This window comes from Vombatus ursinus, unplaced genomic scaffold, assembly GCF_900497805.2.
Source record: "Vombatus ursinus unplaced genomic scaffold, bare-nosed wombat genome assembly UNPS02005286.1, whole genome shotgun sequence".
NCBI classification, from domain to species: domain Eukaryota; kingdom Metazoa; phylum Chordata; class Mammalia; order Diprotodontia; family Vombatidae; genus Vombatus; species Vombatus ursinus.
In genome coordinates, this window is record NW_020945064.1 from 5976416 (window position 1) to 5998187 (window position 21772).

The 21772-nt window shown below is 38.2% G+C and overlaps 1 protein-coding gene across 4 annotated transcripts in view; it reads right to left on the reverse strand.

Moving 5' to 3' along the window:
* Positions 1-21772, reverse strand: part of ACSF3 (acyl-CoA synthetase family member 3) — a 237147-nt gene that overhangs the window by 196944 nt on the left and 18431 nt on the right. The window lies entirely within an intron of this gene.

Below are 21772 nucleotides of genomic sequence, written 5' to 3' on the forward strand. Positions count from 1 at the left end.
AGGCTGTAACATATTACTGACAATGACCTGCACACAAGAAATGGTGGAAAAGTCATCATGAAGGACATGGACAACTGGAAAAGGAGGCAGGTCAGTTGTACAGTAAGAATGATGGATGGCCTGCACACTGCATAGTATTCATAGTAAGTCAATTAATAAACATGTATTAAGCACCTCCTGTGCACCGGGCCCTGTGCGGAGTGCTAGAAATACAAAGAAAAGAAAAAATAGTCCCTGCCCTCAAGAAGCTTACAATCTAATGGAGGAGACAACATGCAAGCAACAACGTACAAACAAGATGTATACAGGATCAGTTGGAGCTAATCAACAGTGGAAAGGCACTGGGATCAGGGGGAGATGGGATTAAGAAAAGCTTCTTGTAAAAGGTGGGATTTTAGCGGAGGCTTGAAGGAAGCCAGGGAAGCCAGGAGGCAGAGATGAGGTGGAAGAGAATTTCAGGCATATAGGATAGCCAGTGCAAATGCCCGGGGGTAAGCAGATGGACTGTCTTATGTGGGGTGCAGCAAGGGGACCAGTTATTGGATTACAGAGTACACATTTGGGGGAAAGGGTATAGGGTTTAAGAAGACTGGAAAGATGAAGAAGGGGTAGGGAGGGCTAGGTTATGAAAGGTTTTGAATGCCAGAGTAGTCTATATCTGATCCGAGATGTGAGAGGAAGCCACTGGAGTTTACTGAATAGGGGTTTGCCACGAACACACTTGTGCTTTAGGAATATCACTTTGGCAGCTGAGGGAAGAAGATGAACTAGAATAGGGACAGACTTGTGGTAGGGAGACCAACCATATTCTATTGAAAGACCTGACAAAAATACATTAGAAGTAGCCTCCATGGGGGCATTAGGGAAAGATGTGCATAAGAACTGCAAGTAATGAGGAGATGCTGATAGGCAGCCATATGCACAGGCTGGTGAAAGGGGACTATATCCTGAGAGCACAGATCCCTGGACGCATGGAAAGATGGAATGCCCTACATCTAGGTTTATGAACCTCACCCAGAAAACATGTTAGTTTAGGAAGTTTTTAAACACATGCCCAATAAACACCATATTCCAGAACAGATCCAAAATGGACACATGACCTAAATATTAAAGATTAACTTTGAAGAGAAGTACATTATATTACCTCTCACAACTTTAGTGGGGAGGGGGAGGAAGGTGAATCTTTAACCAAACGAGAGGTAGACACGATAACAAAAGAAGAGACATTTTTGATTACATGAAACTGTAAGTTTTTGCATGACTTTTTGTGGCAGCCAAAACTGGAAACTAAGTAGATGCCCATCAATTGGAGAATGGTTAAACAAATTGTGGTACGTGAATGCAATGGAATATTGCTGTGATAGAAGAAACAATGAGCAAGACGAATACAGAGAAGCCTGGAAAGGCTTATATGAACTGATTCAGAGAGAAGTAAGTAAGCAGAGTCAAGAAAACAATACACACAATGACTACAACAGTGTAAACAGAAAGAACCACCACCACTACTACTACTACTACACACACACACACACACACACACACACAATGGAAAATGAGTGTTGTGAAATTACAAAGAACAAGCTTCAACACAAAGAAGACATACAAGAAGACACACCCTTCAACTCCTATGGAGAGGCTGGTGGAAGGGGGTGTCCACAAGTATGAAAAATTGAATATATTGTCAGTTTTCCTCAATGTATTACTAATATTTTCAATGTGGAGGATGGAGATCCTTTTTCAATTCAATAAACCACTAATTTATTGATCAATTTTATTTTTTACTCTTCATTTTCTTTTTTTTTTAAGTCTTTGTCATAATAGATGGCTATGGAGAAGGTAAAAAATACAGGGGGAAATTTAGGTGATGTCAAAAAAAAAGAGGTTAATTTAAAATTTTTTTAAAGAGAAAAGTTTTTGAATGAAAAAAATTAACACATCCAGGGTAAGAAGCGAAGTAGTCTATTACAGAAAAAAAATCTTTGGATTAAATATTTCTGGTAAGGTTCTGATACTCAAGTTATAGATTCAACAAACAGAAATATATAATACCAAATGTCATTCACCAATATATGTCTCCTAAGGAAAACAATGTTCAAGAAAAAGAACTGCAAACTATTAACAATCATTTAAAATGATGTTCCAAATCACTGATAAGAGAGCTGTCTATCAAAATGATCTTGAGACTGTATCTCACACTCATCAAATTGCCAGAGATGACAAAAGATATGAGCAGTCAATGTTGGAGAGACTATGGAAAGATAGACACACTAAATACACCATTGGTGGAGCTGTGAATTGATCCAATAGTTCTGAAAAACAACTTGGAATCATACCAGGAAAGTGACTGGAATATTTACTAAGTTTTACTAAGAAGTGTTGTTAGGAAGATACCCTAAGAAGGTTAATGCCAAAAAAGAAAAGTGCCATATATTCCAAGAAAATTATAGCAGCACTTTCTGTGATAGCAAAGAACTGGAATAAAATAGATGCCTATCAATTGGAAAATGGATAGGCAAATTGGGATATATAAATTTAATGGAATATTACTACATCCAAAGGAACAATATACATAACGAATATAGAAAAGCATGGAAAGATTTCAATGAACTGATGCAAACTGGAGTAATCAGAACCAGGAAAACAATATATACAATGACTACAACAGTGGAAATGGAAAGAATAACAACAAAATAATCAAAACTGAATGTTGTCACATTATAATGACCAAGCTTGGCCCCAAAGAAGAAATATGAGATATCATCTCCCTCTGCTTCTCTGTTGACATATGGGTTCATGGGTGTGAAACTGCATACAATGTCAGACTTTTTTTGATAAGCTGATTTGTTGTTCAGTCATTTTCAGTCATGTCTGACTTGGTGACCCCTTTTGGGGTTTTCTTGTTAAAGATATTGGAGTGGTTTGCCATTTTCTTCTCCAGCGCATTTTACAGATGAGGAAACTGAGGCAAATAAGGTTAAGTGACTTTCCCAGGATCACACAGCTAGCAAGTATCTGAAGCCAAACTCAAACTCAGGAAGATGAGTCTTCTTGACTTCAGGCCCTGTACTCTATCTACTTTGCCACCTAACTGCCCTGGTAATCTGATTAGTTTTGCTGGTTTTCTTTATTCCCCTTTTTTCTTCTTCTTTGTTATAAGGGATGGTTTTCAGGGAGAGGCAAGGATACATTGGAAAATGGAATATAAAAGTCAAGATTAATAAAATTTATTTAAAAAACACTTACATAATAAAACTGCTAAGCAACAAAATCAAGATGCTAATAAAGTAAAATATATTAGAGGTTAAGTTTTGAAAGATTAAAACAAAGGCAAAAATAAAACCTTGTTGGACAATAACCTTGCTAAAGAAAGCTAAACTTTTCTCATCAAGGGACTCAAATGAGCAGATAAAGAAATATGCCTTTTTTCATCTTCAGCATTACAGGAATAGTCACGCTTCCTACTATCAAATGATAACACAGTAAATGGCAATTTAAAAAATCATGTGAATTTTTATGCTAGAAGGGTGGCATTTACTTTTTAAAAGTTCAAATGCCATGCCAAATGATAGATTGACAACCTCCTCCCAATACTTAACAAACCTCTTGCCCTTTACAACCTGACTGCAACCTACTATTCCCATTTCATGATCCATCATTCCTGCTCTCATTCTCTATGGTCCAGCTAAACAGGACTTCTTAACTCTTTCTCATATGAGACACTCCATTTCCCAGCCTCATGTCCATGCACTGACTACCACCTTATGCCTAGAATGCCCTCCTACCCTACCTCCATCACTTAAAATCCTTTCGTTTCCTTCACGGTTAAGTGTAGGCACCAGCTTTTTCATAAAACCTTTCCTCATTTCCCCAACTATTCATGCCTTCCCATATACACACATATACACTTATGTATGTATATGTGTATGCATATACACATATAAATGTATGTATTTATGTGTGTATGTATGTATGTATGTATGTATGCATGCATATGTTTCCACTGACAGAATGTAAACTCCTTGAAGGCAGGAACAATTTCATTATCACCCTTTGCCCGGCACTTATAAAAGATTTCTTGATTGACCAACTGGTTACTCTGATGGATCCATGATTTCATCAGTGTGGGTTGTGTCTTGACCAGTATGGATTACAATACATCTGCTCCTTCTTGACCTACGTGACCCATGTCCAGGTCTTTCTATAAATCACCTCAACAAGAACTATCACCTGTCCCTCACACCCCAACACACACAGTGGGGGTCCTCCTCAAGTTTTTTAATATTATAACACTGATATTGTCCATTTGTTATCGCACCGAAGAGCAACCTAATTAAAGTGGCAAGTGTCTAGCCAAAGTGAGGGCTCGCCAGGAGAGCACAAGAGCTGGCTGCCTTTCACCCAGAGTCCTTTGGTGAGCCAGAGAGAATGCTGACCTGGGAATGCTGCCCCCAAAACCTCCTGCAGCTCCTTCTGATTTTCCCTATTAGCCAAATTTAGCCTGATGACTTGAGTGTAATTTGTGCACATCCCACTGGACACAGGATCCTGCCACAGAGCAATTCTTCCCACTGTGAATGCTAAGCTAGAGGGTAATTAAGTGGATATGTATAAGTCTCTTTTCAAAGTACTTATGGAGAAGGTGGGAGTGGAGGACTTCTCCTAATTACTTATGCACCAGTAACAGTTTACAAATGAAGTTTAACTTAAAAGTTCAAAAAATCAAGTTGACCTCTTATTACCTAGAGCATTAGAACCTTATTTTCATGGAGAGTAAAATTGAAAACATTGCATTCTCAATGTGAATAGCTTAACTTTGCCAGACCCTATTAGGGTACTGCACACCCTATTCTACCAATCCTTTCCGGAATCCCTTCCTCCTTCCAGACTGTCCTCTAACAGGAAAAATGAAAGGCACATTCACCATCCCAAGACTTGCTAGAGAAGGCATAGGTACCTACTGCTCATTAGGAGCTAACCAGTTCAGAGAATAATCTGTCCCCTCTCCCGCCCACCCCCCAACCCATCTTTCAGGCAGAAGTCAATGACAACCACTAAGTGTCTAGTATGTGCCAGGCATTGTACTAAGTGTAGGGATACAAAGAAAGGCAAAAAACAGTCCCTGCCCTCAAGGAGCTCACAGTCTAAAGAGGAGACAACATGCAAACAAATATGGACAAACAAAATATAAAGATAAAAAAAATGAAGACAGTCATCATAGGGAAATCACTAGCATTAAGGGGGCCCAGGAAAGGCTTCTTGTGGAAGGTGAAATTTTAGCTGAGGCTTGAAGGAAGCCAACAGGTGAGGAAAGGAAGGAGAGAATTCTAGACATGGAGACAGCCATTGAAAAGGTTCAAAGTCAGGAGATGTAGTGAGTGCCCTGCTTAGGCCAGCGTCACTGAATCAAAAGGTAGGCAGGAGCAAATTATGAAGGGCTTTGAACACCAGACAGAGGGTTTTATATTGGATCCTGGAGGGGATAGGAAGTCAATGGAGTATGTTATTGAAGAATCTGGGATGGGCCAAGGTCAGCTAAAATTAACTGGGTTTTGTCAACAGAACTGTTCTAAGAGGAGGGTGGTAGTAGACAAGATCCCGACAAACAGGTTCTGGGAATAGATATGAGAGAATGAGGGGAGTGGCTAGGTCCAATACACAGAAATTATAGTCAAAGATGAGGGCCAGGAGATGGGACAGAATGAAAGGGTCTGTTCATTGGAACAGGTAAGCCATATGGCACTGGGGCATTTACAAGCAAGAACCAAGAACAGACAGATGTCTAGTTAAAAGGTCAGGTCACAGCTGGAGAAGTAGAGAGGAGCTCAAGAGAGGAACTAGGACATGGTCAAAATCAAGGGCCTACTGTTGAGATCTCTCCAAGCAGAGCCATTTCTACTGACCAAGGATTGTCCTTTAACAAGGAAAGCTCTTCCACCCTAGCCTTACAGAAGGACAAGACCTCCACTCAATGGAGGCAAGTTTCCCTAACCTCTTTAGCAAAAGCCAGAGGAAGCACTCTATTCTCAGGGCAAGTGGAAGGTTTTAGGGACAGCTCGGCAGCACCACAGTGTGCAGAGCACTGGGCCTGGAGCCAGGAAGACTCATCTTCATGAGTTCAAATCTGGCCTCAGACACTTACTAGCTGTGTGACCCTGGGCAAGTCACTTTACTTTGTTTCCCTCAGTTTCCTCATCTATAAAATTAGCTGGAGAAGGAAACGGCAAACCACTCCAGTATCTCTGCCCAAAAAACCCGAAATGGGGTCATGATGAGTTGGAGATGACCAAAATGGCTAAACAACAACAGATGGACAACATATTTATTCCTGAAAGGGTCTCACATGCCCCACCCCCACCCCCACACTGAGTTTGGGGCTAATTCTTACTACACCAAAAACTGGACAAAGGGAAGACAGATGGGCAGTCCTGGAAGATGAAAGAAATTGGCCAGATAGAAGGAATAAGTTGACCCCGACCTCTCAAGTTTCAAACTAAATTTCTAAAAATCTAAATGATTCCTTCACACATATGTCAGACCTTCAAAATCCCACCAGGATGGTCAGCAATGAGAGGGAGGGGGAGAGGGAAAGACAGGTAAGGACACCTTCAGGTCGAGTCTTCCTGTCCTGGGCTTTCTCTAACAAGGCCCCAGAAACCTCTTTACCTGGGCAGCTCACTCCACCCCTGGACTTCACACCCTGCAAGTACCCCACTCTCCATTTGATTGGCTGGTTCCTCCATGACCCTCCACTTTAAGGAGGAGGCCAAGTTAGCCATATGTTTATGGCTGCACTCTTGACTCTCCCAGACATTCTAAATTGGCACCTTCATCTATTCATTCCTCTCCCTGTTCAGCTCCCCTTGACATGCTGTCTTCTCCCACTACAATGTTAAGCTCCTTGAAGGGAGAGACTGTCTTTCCTCTGACTTGTATTTGTATTCCCAGCACTTGGCATACTGCCTAGCAAGAGTAAGCATTTAATAAATGTTTGGTGACTTGAAGGTTGGACACTCAAATCTGTAAACAGAACTCCTGTTTTAAAATAGAAAATCTGGTTCCTAGTTCAGAAGGATCTAGGAGAAAAGTCACTAATAAAAAGGAAAATACAAACCAAAATACCTCTGAGGTTTTATTTCATGTGCAGTAAATTGGCAAAGATGACCAAAAACCAGAAATAGTCAGTATTGGAGGAGCTGTGGGAAAACAGGCACACAAATACCTTGTTGGGGGACCTGCATAGTGGCCCAACTATTTTGGAAGGCAATTTAGAATTATGCTTTTAAAAAACAACTAAGATCTCCAGGGTGGAAAGAGCAGGGATTCTCCTGAACCTCCCCAAATTCCCCTTCAAACAACTTTAAATAACACCTCAAAATGGATTCTGGAGCAGCAGAACCCACAAAAGGACAGAGTGAAACAATTTTCCAGCCCAAAACAACTTAGAAGTTCAGTAGGAAAGGTCTATCACGAGGGAGTGAGAGTGCAGCACAGGCTGTACTTCAACAAACCAGCGGCAGGCCCTGGGGACAACTGAATCAACATCAGCAATGGCTGCTTCCAAAGCTCTTAGCCCACAGACGGTAAGTGGGTTGGACAACTGGTCGGAAGGAGATTACAGGGGTCCCTTTGCAGACAATGGGTGCAGGACCCTATCGCATTGCCCATACTCAGATCGGGGTTGCAGTCCTGGGTCACAGTCCCAGGGTGAGGAGGAACACTAGCTTGCAGTGGCAGTGAAGCGGGAATACTGATCAGCTCCAGGGCAGAAAAGAGTACCTATGGTCACTCAAAGATCAAAGCACAGGCCAAGAGAGCAGTAAACACACTTCTCCTTAGATCATACCACTATGAAAGAACTGAAAGCTTACAGACCCCCAGAACTAGCCGCACAAAAACACCTGAAGCTTGAAACAGTGTCCCTGAACCTTGGGAACAGACCCCAACTTTAAAATGTAAAGTTAAAAGCCAAGAAATAGGCTGTAAAAAAAAAGAAATAGGCTGGAAAAAATGAGCAAACAACAACAACAAAAAAGAACCTGACCATAGAAAGTTATTATGGTGACAGGGAAGATCAAAACATAAACTCCGAAGAAGACAACAAAGTCAAAACTGCTATATCCAAAGCCTCAAAGAAAAATGTGAATTGGTCTAAGACCACAAAAGAATTCCTGGAAGAGCTCAAAAAGGATTTTAAAACTCAAATAAGAAAAGTAGAAAAAGTTGGGAAAAGAAATGATAGAGATGCAAGAAAATCATGAAAAACAGAGTCAACAGATTGGTGAAGGAGGCGCACACACACACACACACACACACACAAAACTGAAGAAAATAACACCTCAAAAAACAGAATAGGTGGTCATGGTAAAAGAGGCACAAAAATCCAACAAAGAAAAGAATGCCCTAAAAAGCAGAATTGGCCAAATGGAAAAAGATACACAAAAATTCACTGATAAAAAAACTCCTTAAAAAGCAGAATTAGCCAAAGGGAAAAGGAGGTATAAAAGCTCACTGAAGAAAATAATTCCTTAAAAATTAAAATCAAGTAAGTGGAAGCTAATGACTCCATGAGACATCAAAAAGCAATGAAACCAAATCAAAAGAATGAAAAGATAGAAGAAAATGTGAAGTGTCTCACTGGAAAACAGATCAAGGAGAGATAATTTAAGAATTATTGGACTACCTGAAAGCCATGATCAGAAAAAGCACCTGCTATCATCTTTCAAGAAATCATGAAGGAAAACTGCCCTGATATCCTAGAACCAGAGGGTAAAATAGAAATTGAGAGAATCCACCACTCTCCTCCTGAAAGAAATCCCAAAATGAAAACTCCCAGGAATATTATAGCCAAATTCCAGAGCTCCTAGGTCAAGGAGAAAATACTGCAAGCAGTCAAAAAGAAACAATTCAAATATTATGGAGCCACAGTCAGGATAACACAAGATTTAGCAGCTTCTACATTAAAGGATTGGAGGGCTTGGAATATGATATTCTGGAGGGCAAAGGAGCTAGGATTACAACCAAGAATCACCTATCTATCAAAACTGTGTATAATCCTTCAGAGGAAAAGATGGGTATTCAAAGAAATAGAGGACTTTCAAGCATTCCTGAAGAAAAGACCAGAACTGAACAGAAAATGTGACTTTCAAATATAGAACTCAAGAGAAGTCTACAAAGGTAAATAGGAAAGAGAAATCATAAAGGAGTCAATAAGTTTAAACTGTTTATATTCCTATAGGGGAAAATGATATTTATAACTCCTAAAAACTTTCTCATTATTAGGGAAATTAGGAGTATACATAGACAGAAAGCAGAGGTGTGAGTTGAATGTGATGTAATGATATCTAAAAAAAATTAAGGGGTGAGAAAGAGGAATGCACTGGAAGAAGGTGAAAGGGAGAGGTAAAATGGGAGAAATTATCTCACATAAAAGAGATATGAAAGAGCTTTTACAGTGGAGGGGAAGATGGGAAAGGTAGCAGAAGGAGCATGTGAACCTTACTCTCAATGGAATTGGCTCAAAGAGGAATAACATACACACTCAGCTGGATATAGACATCTATCTTACCCTACAGGAAAGTAGGAGAGGAAGGGGATAAAAGAGGAGTGGGGAGCTGATAAAAGAGAGGGTATATTGAGGGAGGGGATAGTCGGAAGCAAAACACTTTTGATGATGGATAGGATAAAAGGAGAGAGTAGGATAAATGGGGAAAATAGGATGCAGAGAAATGTACACTAATCATATGTGTGAAAAAAATTTTATAGCAAGTTTCTCTGATAAAGACCTCATTTCTCAAATATATAGAGAATTAAGTCAAATTTATAAAAATAAGAGCCATCCCCTAGTTGATAAATGGTCAAAGGATATGAACAGGCAGTTTTCAAAAAAGAAATCAAAGCTATCTATAGTCATATAAAAAATGCACTAAATCACTGATTAGAGAAATGCAGATTAAAATAATTGAGGTACTACCTGACACCTATTAGATGGGCTAATATGACAGAAATGGAAAATGATGTGGGAACGGGATGTAGGAAAATTGGTACACTAAGGCATTGTTGGTGGAATTGTGAACTAATTCAACCATTCTGTAGAGCAATTTGGAATTATGCCCAAAGGGCTATCAAACCATGCATACCTTTTGACTGAGCAATATCACTAGTAGGTCTATATTCCAAAGAGATAAAAAACAAAAAGGAAAAGGACTTATATGTGCAAAAATATTTATAGCAGCTCTTTTTTAGTGTCAAAGAATAGAAAATTGAGGGGATGATCAGAATGGCTGAACAATTTGTGATATGATTGTGATGGAATGATATTGTAGCATAAGAAATGATGCTCAGAAAAATCTGGAAGGACTTACATGAACTGATGCAGAGTGAATTGAGCAGAACCAGGAGAACATTGTACACAGTAATAGCAATACTGCATAATGGTCAACTGTGAATGACTTAGCTATTCTCAGCAATACAATGATCCAAGATAATTCCTAAAGGACATATGATGAAAAATGCCATCCATCTCCAGAGAAAGAACTGATAGAAACTGAATGCAGATTGAAGCATACTTTTTTTTTTACTTTATTTTTTCTTGGTTTTGTTTTTTTTTGTCTGACTTTTCTTTCACAACATGACTAATATGAAAATATGTTTTATATGACTGCACATGCATAACCTATATCAAATTGTTTGCTTTCTCAATGAGGGAGGAAAAGAGACAGGGAAGGAGATAATTTGAAATTCAAAATTTTAAGAAACAAATGTTTAAAGTTGTTTTTGCATGTAATTGGGGAAAAAATAGAATATTAACTTTTTGGTAAAAAGTAAATAAAATATCCATACCTTTTGATTCCATTACATGGCATATATCCCACAGAGGTCAAAGATAGAAAGACAGGTCCTACATATACTAAAATATTGATAGAACTTAAGAACTTTACATGGTAGCAAAGAATGGGAAACAAAATTAGGACTCAATCAATTGGGGAATGGATAAACAAACTTGTAGTACATGTATATAATGGATATTGCTGTGCTCATAAAAATGGAGACTACAAAGAATTCAGAGAAGCATGAGAAGACTTATATGAACTGATGCAGATTGAAGTAAGCAGAACCAGGAAAACAACATAAACAATGACGACAACAATGTAAAAAGAAAGAACAAAAATATGAAACTGACACTGGGTAATTATAATGATCAGCCTTGGCCCCCAAGTTGAAAAGACACAGCTTCCTCACCTTCACTGAAGTAATGGAGAACTATGGGTATGAAACACTGCATATGTTGTCAGACATGATTGATATGTTGGTTAACATCACTGATCTGGGTTTTTTTTTCCCCTCTTTCATATTTTTCAACTAGTTGGACAGGAGAGGAAGGAGGAATCTATTTGGAAGTGAATGTAGCATCAAAGCAAAACAGCATCAATAAAAATAAGATAGAAAAAAATTTTTTAATAAATAAACAGCTGAGGATGCTAGACAGCTCAGCACAATTTCAAAGGACAATGATAATGCATGATAACTTATTCTGCTCTCTACAAACCAAGAACAAGATGTCACCTAAACAATTTACCTTCACCCTTAACTCACCTCTGTCTCTTTGTCTTCTCACTATGTCCATCTCTCACTTCCTCTGCATGCAACTCTCTCAGGCTCTGTGGCTACATCTCTGATGTCTGCTGTCTCCTGCTGTGCTTTTTTTCCCCCTCTATTTCTTTCCATTTGTCTTTCTTCCCTTATTTATTTTCTCATAGCACAGAACTGAAGTATGTGTATTATTGTTGGCCATGTAGATGTTGAAGAGTTTTATGTTCTTAATTTTTAAAGCCAGTAAATAGAACAAATGCCATTAATTTCTCTATCTAAAGCTCTTGCCCACCCCAAAAAGTAAATTAAATTGCTTTTTACTTATCTATAGCCTTCTCCAGAATTATTTCTCTGGGTCAGTGGGCCTTGGTGGAAAAAAGGATTCCCATCTCTGACCTAACCAGGGGTAACTGCTATCTCTAGCTTCCTAGAAAGGTTGGGAGAAGATGCTCTACTCTTCCCTTTCCCCAAAGGCAGTGCAGATAACTTCTGAGGCAGAATTTTGGCAAAAAACAGAAGTACACTTATACAAACCTTATTTATAGCTTCTACAATGCTGCTTTGAACATTATATGGGATTCTTATTTCTTACAGCTAAAGTCACATTACCTCACCAGGCTCTACCAAGTATACAGTTACTGAAATAGCCAACATTTAAATGAGTGAGATTCTGACACACAGAAGCAAATTATGTCTGAGGCTTAACAGAGTAATGGTGTATTGGAAGGAAAAAAATACCATAATTTTTTAAAGTCACATTAACATATCTGTTTTGCCCCATTAAAAAAAGTTCCAAAATGCATTGCTACTTTCCACAAACCCCTTGAATATTTTTTTTTAACAGTAAAGAAAATCTCCATGTTATAAGGAAATATCTGAGGTGGACTTCAGAAAAGAAGACAAGAAAAGCAATAAATACATGGGATATTTTTGTGGAAAGAAAGTAAGATAGCAACCATGATAGCTTAACATGCTTTCCACTCTCACGCCTAACAAATTCTTACAAATCCTTTGGTATTTGCTTTCCAGGCTGGAGAGATATATGAAAACAGAGTGAGCCTGCAAATAGAAAAGAGAATACTACAGTCTTTCTAGGTTATGGCTTCAAGGACAGATTCTTGCTGATGAAAGAGAAAGAGAGATGTTAACAGGGGTGTTAATTGGAAGAAACTCCACTTAGCAGAGGCAAGCTAAGAAACCCAGTTTTCCTGGCAGCCAGCTCACTGTTTCAGCCGAAGGTCTGTACAATGGAGTGAAATCCTATCAGATTATTCCATTTGTCCCTGTAAGGCACAAAGAGCAGGTGCTGGCTACAATGTCACAACTCAGAGACTCCAAAAATTACATTATCCTTTTTTCACCATGGAATCCTTCCAGATTAACTAGAACAAGGAGCTTCAATATGACCTGGTCCAATGCTCTTAAAAGACTTCAGAGAACTGGCTTGGTATATACCCATGGCAGCATCAGTACCATCACCATAAGAAGCAAGGCATGTTGCCCATTATTTAATCTTGTTGTTACAGAAGCTAAGATGAGCTAACTGGCCAGGAATGAACTGGAACCCTAGGTTGTCTTGGGCAGTTTATTTGAGAGCATTGATCTAGAACTGGAAGGAAGGGCTCTCCCTGAGTCTCAGTTTCCTCATCTGTAAAATGAGGGCTTTGAGCTTGATAATCTTTTGAACTAGACAATTCTAAATCTGTGATCTGATGAGTCTCCAACTCAGAAAGATTTGTCTTCTAATCTCAGGTCTGGTGCTAACTGACTATGTAACCTGCATGTTTCCTGGTAAATCAAACGAAAGAGGGTACACCAGCTGACCACCTTCCACTTCTAATCCTATATTTTCCTGTAACTATACTAGGCTCTTAATACTGACTTCCTTTGGAACTCCTAGCAAATCTGGAGAGTAAAAATTTCCTGGATAAATTTCCCCATTAAAAAAATTAAAATGACATCAATAACCTTTCAAAGTAGCTGTGATGGGGAATTAAGTGATAATAAAGAACTCTTAAAAATGATGATATTATAAATGATCAGGCATTTCATAAATAGCATTCAGCCCTCAAGAGTAAATTAAAGTGATACCCCTAGAAGGGTATGAAATGCAGATTCAAATCCAGACTTACTAGAACAAATGACATAAATTCCACAGTCCCCACTCTGGCTTGAGTGGATGCTGCAAAAATCACTTGAAAAATATCATAGCTGGCACACTGAAGGTTTTGTGGTGACAGCTAAGATCTAAGTTTGCACAGAGTAAAATGAAGCAAATACTAAGCTAGGGGAATGAACGCAAAACATAATAGGAGGCAAACATCATTAACAAGCAAAACAAACAAAAACATCATGTTGGTGCCAGGGTACCCAATGTCACACCTTCAAATATACCCCTGGACAACTTTGCTCGGCAGAGATATAATCTGGTATCACAGGAAAAGGGACAGACTCATCGACCTCAATGTTTGAGTGTCAGATATTAATTTAGGCACAAAACAAGGCAAAATAAGTAGATGTATTAGTTTTCCAGGTTCAGCACTAACTAGCTGTGTGAGAACAGACAAGTCAATTTACCTCCTAAAGACTATTTCCATATTTGTAGAATGGAGATACTACTCCCATTACTATCTCCCTCACAGGGTGATGAGGAAGAAAGAGCTTTGTAAATCTTTAATAGTCAGATAAGTGTGTGCCACTGCTATTAAGTAGTAGTGGGAAAGGAATTCAGCTTGGTCTATTTGGCCCCAGAGAGCAGAAGGAGAAGCAAGAGGTTGCAATTGAAAAGAACAAATTTAGGCCTGGTGTCAGGAACAACTTCTTACTAATTAGAGCTGACAAAGAAAAGAGCATCAATAAAACACAAAAACACACGGGGAAAGAAAGAAATTTTTAAAAAGCTTTCTTCAATTAAAAGGGTGACACAAACATACTGGGAAATTTTGTCACTACCTTGTTAAATTTTGCATGAACTTTTTTTTTTAAAAAACAAACTACATTAGAGAAGGTCATGGTTTCAAATACATTCCTCTTCTGTCTTCTTTGTATACAGGAATTTTGTGTTTATTTGATGATTGTTAAGTTCATAATTAAAAAGAAATCAAAAGAGACCACTAAAGCTATGAAAATTGGTAATGGCAGCCTTCCCCTGGAGGTCTGAGCAAAGGCAGATTCACCATTTATCAGCAATGCTGAAGATAGGACTCTTGTCCTATTACACTAGATATCATCTGAGGTCCCTTACAATTCTGAGATTCTGTAATCATTATCTTTATCATTACTATTATCACTGAGAAGGAGAGAGATGAGGAAACTCCTTCTGCTAGTGGTGGTCAGCACCTTCTTTAAGAGAGTTGCCTGAAACATGCAAAAGCTAAGTGACTTGGCCAGGGTCACACAGCCAGAGTGTGTTGGGGACAGGACTTGAACCCAGAGCTTCCTGGCTCTGAGGCTGGCTCTCTATTACACCACACAGCCTTTCACAATGACTATGATGACAAATGTGACAAGGATGACAACAACAAAGACATTTATTTAGACTGACAGATCAGCAGAATGCTGTAGACATAGCACACTTGGATTTCAGGAAGGCGTCTGACCAAGTTTTTCAAGATATTCTTATGGATGGCTATATAGATGATCGTATAGTTGGGAGGATTGGGAACAAACTGCAGTCCTGACCAGAAGAGTGGTAATTAATGGACTGATGTTAACCTGGAAGGGGGTATTGTGGATTGTTCTAAGAGTAAGAAAAACAGGCAGAAATTGTAGAGAAATAGATTTTGGGTCAAACTTTGAGCTGGTAGATGGTAGAGTGAATAGAGTGCTGGGCCTGAAGTCAGGAAGACTTACTAGCTGTGTGACCCTAGGCAAGTCACTTCATTCTGTTTGCCTCAGTTTCCTCATCTGTAAAATGAGCTGGAAAAGAAAATGGCAAAGTAATCCAGTATCTCTGACAAGAAAATCCCAAATAGGGTCATGAAGAGTTAGACATGACTGAAAAAAATGGCTGAACAACAAAGGAAAAACTTCTTAATAAGAAGAGTTGTCCAAAAATGGATGGGGAATGAGCTGCCTCAGGTAGCTTCCTCTAGAGAGCTTCAAAAAGAGTGGACAAGAGACCAGCAAAGACGATGCAATAGGCGGAAGAAGTACAGTCAAGCTCTCCCCAAAGACTTTCCCAACAGACATACAAAGAGAACTAGACCAAGTCATAATCAAGAAATCCAGGGGGCAGCTAGATGGTGCAGTGGACAGAGCATCAGCCTTGGAATCAGGAGGACCTGAATTCAAATCTGGCTTCAGACACATAACACTCACTAGTTGTGTGACTCTGGGCAAGTCACTTAACCCTAATTGCCTCACCAAAAAAAAAAAGAAAGAAAGAAATCCAAAGAAAAATCAAAGTGAGTCATTTTATCAGCCAAGGTCAGAACAGGGAGACAGGCAGAGGTCTGAAGGCCTGGGGAACCAGGACTATGTGGGAAGATGCCATGCCCTGAGTCTAAAGTGGGAGCTGTAGCTATGTACTAGCGCAAGAAACAATTACTGCTCAGGAGGGACATGCCTGGTGCTGTGGTTGGAATAGAAAGAGCAGCCAACAGGCAACTGTGTCTCACTGACTGCAGAATTAGATCACAAATCCACTCTGGATTGAGGAGGGGACCTGTACAGAGGGGATCTGAGCTTAGGGGCAGCTGATGGCTGCATCCTAGAGAAAGGAGGGGTTTCCTGTGAACCAAGAAAGGGATAGAAGCAAGCAGCATCTGTCACTCTGATTCTAGAGCAGGGTCTTGAGTTTGGCCTCCAGCCCAGTCTGAGGCTTACAGCTCACAAACCAGAGCAGGGAGCTAAGAACAGGAAGAATTCTGTAGTTTTATCACTCTGAACCTACAAAGTCTTCCAGCTAGATGACAGGGAGTTGGGCCAGCAGCAGTCAACCAGATACAAACCTAACTGTGGTGTCTTAGTCAGTCAGTCAGTCAATAAACATTTATATATATGCCAGGCACTGTGTATAGGGATACAAAAAGAGGCAAAAGAAAGCCCCTGCCCTTAGGAAGCTCACAATCTCCCAGACTGACCTGAGTTTAGGAGCTTGCAAAGCTCAGACCAGGACGGTGATCAGACTTCACCCTAAGTCAGACCACTTCGGGCACATGTTGGCAAGTCTCTGGTCTGAGTTGCCCGACAGATTCTGAAAGAAAACAACTCTCAATGTGTTGAGAAAGCAGTAGTAGGACTCCAAACAACACAGATCAGGACTAAACAAGACCCAGATATTCCTTCCAAAAGTGTATGAATAAACAAAGATTCCCACCATAAAGGGGTAGGTATGGTGCCATGCCCCAGACACAAACCCAGAAGAAAAGACTACTTGCAAAATATTTATAAACAAAGCCTAATAGGCAGCCAGGCAGTACAATGGATAGAATGCTGAGTCTGGAGTCAAGAAGACCTGAATTCAAATGAAACTTATTGGCCATCTGTCCCTGGGCAAATCACTTCACTTCTGTCTACCACAGTCTCTTCAACTGTAAAATGGGGATAATAACAGCATCTGCTGTCTGTAAGGATCAAATGAGATAATATTTGCAAAGTGTTTATTAGCATGGTATCTGGAACATAGTAAGCACTTAGTAGATACTTATTTCCTTCCTTATCCCCCAAGAAAAAACAGCTTGGCCATAAGGTCAACTGGAATTCCTAGAGAAAATAAATTAAGAGTTAAAAAGTTATTTTGTAAATGAAACGGAAATGCTAGAAGAAAGAATGGGAAAAGAAGTGACAGTTTAGGAAGAAAAACTTAGAAGGTGAGTTACCATCTTTGTAATAATAGGTATAAAACCTTGCCCATGTAACAGACTCTTTGAAAATTAGAAAGAAACAAAGAGACATTAATGACTCCATGGGACAACAAGAAATATTAAAACAAAGGCAAAAGACCGAAAACATAGGAGAAAATGTAAGACATCTCATTTCAAAAACAACTGACCTGGAAAACAAGTCAAGGAGAGATAATTCAAGAATCATTGCACTATCTGAGAGCCATGACTAAGGGGGGAAAAAAAACCCAGTCTGCGCATCATATTTCAAGGAATCATAAAAGGAAACTGCCCATATCCACTAGAACCAATGGACAGAGTGAAAATAGAAAGAACTCACCAGTCAACTCCTAAAAGAAACCCCAAAGTGAAAACTCCTGGGAATGTCACAGCCAAAATACAGAGTTTCCAGATCAATGGAAAAATACTGCAAGCAGTACTTGCAGAATTCAGTTAGGAAAGGAGCTGTGGTGGGAGGAGAAAAAGCATATATTAGTGAAAGGGTAGGGAGGAAGGTTGGGAATACTTATCTCACATAATTGGGGTATGTAAGAAAAAGACTATTTGGACAAGGAGGAAGGGGTTCAGGTATACCTGAACCTTACTTTCATCTGAACTTGTCAAGGAAAGATAGAACACACACATATATACACACACAAAGAAATGGTGTAGAAATACACTTAACAGGGGAATGGAAGGGAAAGAGGCAAGAGAAGGAATAAAAGGCAGAACAAATTCAGGGAGGTATTAATTATAAGCAAAATAAACTCACTACAGAGGATGGAGCATAAAGTGGAGTTTGAAAGGGTAAGAACCTGTGATTATAGTCTGGGGGAGAAGAGAAGAAAAGCATAAGCTGATTGCATCAAGTACAGAACACTGGTGCTGAGCATCCTGCTCCCTCACTACACTCTCCTTTTTTGTAAAGAGGTGGCAGAGAACAAAGAAAAAAGCATAAGACAATAGGACAGAAAAAAATACACAATTAATGATCATAACTGTTAATGGGACAAATTTTCCCAGAAAATAGAGGAGGATAGCAGAATGATTTGGAAAACAGCATACTATCTGCAAGAAACAAAGATTCATAGAGAATTAAAAGACAGGGCTGAAGCAAAATCTATTATGATTCAGCCTAAGTCAAAAAAGCATAGATAACCATCAAAATTTCACTCAAGACAACAGCAAAGATAGAGTTGATTAAAAGAGATAAGCAGAGAAACTACATTCTGTTGAATGGTCTATTAATTCATAGACAAAGAATTAATATCAATACTTAACATATATGAACCAAAAGGCATAGCACCTAAATTCTTAAGGGAAAAGCTAAAGGTATTATAAGCAGAAATAGACACTAAAACTCTAATAGTAAGGGACCTCAAAGTATTCCCTTTCAGACTTAGAAAAATCTAACAAAAAGAAAGGAAGAAATTAAGGACTTAAATATAATTTTTTAAAAGTTAGAAATGATGGATCTTAGGTAATCATTGGATGGAAATAAAAAAAGAATACACATACTTTCCACTTATGTGAGGCATTTTTACTAGAAATGTCCATAAAACCCTCACAAATAAATGCAGAAAAGCAGAAATATTAAAAATCTTTTACTTGTAATTTAATGAAATTATATTTAATAAAAGGTCACTGAATAAATAACTGAAAGTGAATTGGAGAATAATTCATTTAATTTGAAAGAATTGGTGGGTCAAAGAACAAACTGCAGAAAAAATAGTTAATCTAAGTATAATGACAGCAGAATGACATGCCGAAATTTGGAATATGTAGCCAAAGGAGTCTTTAGGGGAAAATGTATGTCTGCAAATGTATACTTAAAAATGTATATATGTTGATGATGTATATCATCAACAAAAGAAAGAGGAAAGTCAAGATAAATGAATTAGGTATGCAACTAATAAAACTTCAAAATCAAAAAATGTTAAATTCCCATTAAACAACAAAAAGGAAATCTTAAAAATAAAAGATGAGATTTTACAAAATTGGAAACAAATATAAAATTGATTTAATAAATAGACTAAGAGCTCGTGTTTGGAGGGAAAATAATATTAGATAAATCAAGGCTAATTTTATTTTTTTTAAAGAGAAAGTCAAATTATCAATATAAAAAAACAATTCACAACAAATGAAGAAATTATTAGAAACTATTTTCACAACTGTATGCCACTTAAATGAAATGGATTCAGTCAGTCCATAAACATTTATTAAGCACCTACCATGTGCTAGGCACACTGGTGGAGCTGTGGACTGGCACTGCCATTCTAGAAAGCAACTTGGAACTATGCCCTGAAAACTCTTTGATCCAATAATACCACTCCAAGGTCTATATAACAAAGAAATCAAAGAAAGAAGAAAAGGTCCTATATGTACAAACATACTTATAGCAGCTCTTTTTGTGGTAGCAAAGTATTGGAAACTATAGAGGGTCACAAAATGGAAAATGATTGAACAAATTATGGTATATGAATATAATGGAATTCTATTGTACCATAAGAAATGATGAAGGGGATGATTTCATCAAAACCTGGTCAGATTTGTGTAAACTGGTACAGAATGAAGTTAGCAGAACCAAGAGAACAATTTATACAATAACAACATTGAAAAAACAAACAACTTGAAAGACTTAAGGACTCTACTTAATGCAATATCTGATCAAATGATCAGATATAATTACAGGGGACTGGAATCCAGTCCTGACAAGGGGTAATGAATTCAGGATATGGAGTAAGCCTTTTTTTTTTTTTAACATGGACAATGTAAAGATTTATTTTTCTTGATTTCTGCATATTTGTTACAACAGTTTTGTTTTTTTTTCCATGTTAGGAGGAGGGGAGGCAGCAAAGAGAAAAAATAGGTTTTTTTTTGTTTGCCAAAAAAATACAATTTTCAAAAAGGGAGAGGGGAAGGAGTTAGATGGAGAAGGAGAGAAAGGAAAGTGGGGAAAGAGAAAGAGAGAAAGAAGGAGGGAGGGAAGGATGTCATAGAAGAAATACCTGTTCAGGTACAGGTTGGATGAGATGAACTTTGAAGACTCAATGCTGGGTTTCTGTGATTCTATAATTCTGGGTCTGTCCTTAGTTCTTCTATGGTCAGCATTTTTATCAAATGCCCAGAAAAAAAGGTACACATGACTTACCAAGTTTTCAGATGACAGGCATAGTTAACATGTCAGATAATGGAATGAGTATCTAAAAAGATCTCACAGAGCAAAATGATACACTATATGTAATAAGATGAAATTTATTAAGAATGAGTATAAAGTCCTACAGTTACTTTAAAAAATCAACCACATAAATATAGGAAGCATGGTTAATCAATAGTTCACAAGGCTGCAAAATCAACATGAATCAACCATCTAACATGTAATTCAATGAAACAATATCATTTATTAATTGCCTCTTCTGGGTAAGTCACTGTAGCACATTAGGCAAAAAAAGCTGACTCAATTTTAGGCTGTATTAATAGAGGCAAAGCATCTAAAATGAGGGTGATAAGAATCCTGCAGTACCTGGAATATTGTGCTAGATTCTAGGCTTCATGTTTTAGGAAGACATTGACAAATCACAACACAACCAGAAAAGAGAACCTAGAAAAATAAGATGATAGGAGACCATTTGGGGAATCAAGGAGTCCCTTCCTCATTCCACACTGTTCTGTACTAGCAGTACAAATGAAATACTTTCACACACACACACACACACACACACACACACATATTTTGAAAAAAATACATATATATATTCATACACATATAAAAGAATTTTCAATTATATATATTCTGATACAAGGAAAAACTTCCTAAAAATTAGAGGTGCCCCAAAGTAGAATGTATTACTTCAGAATAGTAATTCCCATGAAGTAATACTTTTACATTTTAAAAAACCCTTTCCTCACAACAATCTTATGTTGTAGACAGTTTAAGTATCATTACTCACATTTTACAAAAGAGGAAAATGAAGATTAGAAGACAGAAGTGACTAACTCATGGTCACTCTGCTAAGTCATATGTTAAGGGAATGAATTCTCCATAACTAGAGATTTTCAAGTGGAGAATGAATGACTGATTTCCAGGCACATTAAAGATGATTCCTACTGAGGCAGAGGTTGAAATGGATGTTCTCTAAGGTTCCTTCTAACTCTGAGATTTGCAACACTATAAATCAGTTATTATTCTCCTTAACAACCTGCAAATCCCATCATTACCCATTAGAAAACTCAACACAAAGAATTCAACTGTTGACTATCCAGTTCAAGTGACATCCAAATGATACTCAGCTAGTCTCATAAAAGATGTCCTGTAAACAATCATTTTGAAATGGCTAGTTTAAAAAAACAACCACAAC